This window comes from Hyperoodon ampullatus (genome assembly GCF_949752795.1).
Source record: "Hyperoodon ampullatus genome assembly, chromosome: 13".
NCBI lineage: Eukaryota > Metazoa > Chordata > Mammalia > Artiodactyla > Ziphiidae > Hyperoodon > Hyperoodon ampullatus.
Genome location: NC_136926.1, coordinates 84,791,064 through 84,794,010, shown reverse-complemented (window position 1 = coordinate 84,794,010; position 2,947 = coordinate 84,791,064). Strand labels below are relative to the sequence as shown.

Below are 2,947 nucleotides of genomic sequence, written 5' to 3'. Positions count from 1 at the left end.
TATCTCCTAATATTTAAATGTTCAGGAAAATACCCTGTTCTTTGCACTGCAGCATCGCTGCAGATTAACAAGATAAGGGAGAGACTCTCTTCCTTTTTGTAAATTGTCCTGTTTTCTTTCTTAACAACAATAATGAAAATAGTGATGCTCATCACAGTGACATTATGACTTTATACTTACACACACATCTTTTCAGTTTATTTATACCAAACCTTGTGGGTCGAATAAGGCAATCCTAAATCAGCCAGCAGAATATCAGAAGGAGATTGAAGGCCTCTGTTAACTGTTCACAGAGAAAAGTTATGTGGGCATATAAATTGCTTACAAGGAGATTTGAGTCCTATTGCTAACGTCATTTCATAATGACCTTAGTAAGGTCATACAGTTGTGTTTGTGTCTTTGTTTCCTTATGCATAGAAATTGAATCATAAATCATTATTGGTCTTGTGTGACACTATTTAATAAAGGACTAGCACACAGATAAACATAACACCACTTATACATTTAAAAATGCAAGTGTAATTATAAAATAATTTGAACAAATATCTGTGACATACAACTGCCTTAACAGTATATTTTCTTAAATCGGTAGATATTTTGCTGATATATAGAGGGGATGAATAGTATAAAGATTAGAGACCCAATTCTGGACCCACACTTACTGGATTCATAACTCAATTCAGCTGTGAATCTCTACAAAAGTTACCACATTTTTGGACCTTATTTCTCTTCTCTGTAAAATAGGATAATAAAGGTACATAAGTGAAAGCATGAGGATGATATAAATTGATATAAGCAAAGTAATTAGAAGAGGGCTAACACATGGTGATCACCATATAAAAGTTAGTTATTAAATTCTGGCATGTATTTTAGTAGCAATTGACCTATATTGAATTATCATGAATAATTTATTCACTTATGCCAAACACTGAACCTTCATTTTACTTAGCATTTTCACACTTTTCTTTCACATAATAAATTTACTTGAGTTATATTTATACTTCTAGTCACTTCTCTGGGAAATTTTGAGAGCAACATGGTTTGTTGGCAATAATGAGGTGTCAATCTTCCTGGGAAATACTAATATTTTCATTTGTAATTCTGATGATGTATATGAAAGCATTATTATTCTGATTTGTGGGATTTTAGTTTTGTGCCGTATCATTGGATAGGTGACCCTCTCTTATATTATCTGAAAACGTTTTTAAGATAATATAGATGAGAATGAATGATGAGATGAGAATTCCCAGATGAGAATGAATGCCTGGATGTCTGAGAAAGTACCTGGCTTGCAGCAAGCTCAAAATGCTTTACCTTAAAACCTAATTCATTGATTAGTCAACTCCTTAATATTTGTTTGATAATTTCTGAGTGCTAGAAAATGTGTGCAAATTTTGCATTCTATTCCATAATAACTTTGTATTAATATAAATGGTGCATTAATTTATATAACATGGAATGATACAGCACCATATATCCAAGATGATAGGAAGCCCAGTTTGAGAAGCATACACAACTATATTTTGATGTTCCTAATATCTAAAACATTAATTAGAATGTGTATGTGTGTGTGTGTATTTACTGTGTCTATGTCTCTATCTGTGTGTATATTTGACTGAAAGCAAATTGATTGTAGATTTTGGTGACCATACATACAACCAAACATTTTAACAGATTCTTTTCTTTTGTTTAATTTTCCTTTATTTAATTTAAAAAAAGGAAATTTTACTGGGCTTATTTTCTGTAATATCTTTTTTATTTTAATAAAAATATGAAGACCCTATTTTGGAACCAAGTCAATCATAGCCATATGGTCTGTGAAGTTTTTTCTGAGTTCATTATTTGCTAACACAGCCTGCCGAACTTAAATGGAACGAAGTAGAGGGGTTTGGATAAAGGCCAAATAGGGATAAATTTGTCATATTCTCGTTGACTCGCCTAGTTTAGGGATTTCAAAACATTGCGAAAGTTGCCGAGGAAATAGGATTTGTTCCAAATATTGGACCAATGATAGAAAGTAATAAGAGTTTAATCATTTGAAAGTAATATAGAAAAATAAGAAAAGTTGAGACCGTACATATACTGTAGACCAGTTTCAATAACTTAAAGAGTCTATCACAAGCTGCCGCGCGGGGAGGCCGCAGCTTGAGGGAGGCCCCGGCCCCTCTGCGCCTGCGTCTAGCAGAGCCGGTGTGAGACCAAGAGACAATCCCTCCCAGCCGCCGGGATAATCAAGAGTTTTGGCCGGAACTTTGAACACACACCGAGATAGTGAGGGGCCAGACGAAAAGCACAGACGATGGCGCTGAAACAGATGAATAAGGAGCTTAGCGATTTGGCCCGTGACCCTCCAGCACAATTCTGCAGGTCCACTTGGGGATGATATGTTTCATTGGCAAGCCACAATTATGGGGCCTAATGACGGCCCATGTCAAGGCGGTGTATTCTTTTTGACAATTCATTTTCCTACCGACTACCCCTTCAAACCACCTAAGGCTACATTTACAACAAGAATTTATCATCCAAATATTAACAGTAATGGCAGCATTTGTCTCGATATTCTAAGATCACAGTGGTCTCCTGCTTCAACTATTTCTAAAGTTCTTTAATCCATTTGTTCACTGCTATGTGATCCAAACCCAGATGACCCCCTAGTGCCAGAGATTGCACGGATCTATAAAACAGACAGAGATAAGTACAACAGAATATCTCGAGAATGGACTCAGAAGTAGGCCATGTGATGCTACCTTAAAGTCAGAATAACCGCATTATAGCTGGAATAAATTTTAAATTACTGTTCCTTTTTTGATTTTCTTATCTGGCTGCTCCCCTATCAGACCTCATCTTTTTTAATTTTATTTTTTGTTTACCTCCCTCCATTCATTCACATGCTCATCTGAGAAGACTTAAGTTCTTCCAGCTTTGGACAATAACTGCTTTTAGAAAC

At 35.4% G+C, this 2,947-nt stretch overlaps 1 pseudogene across 1 annotated transcript; it reads left to right on the top strand.

Moving 5' to 3' along the window:
- The first annotated feature begins 2,299 nt into the window (after positions 1–2,299).
- LOC307061744 (ubiquitin-conjugating enzyme E2 D3-like) lies at positions 2,300–2,732 on the top strand (annotated as a pseudogene). Its single transcript has one exon. The product of its transcript is annotated as a ubiquitin-conjugating enzyme E2 D3-like (transcript).
- Positions 2,733–2,947: the final 215 nt, after the last annotated feature.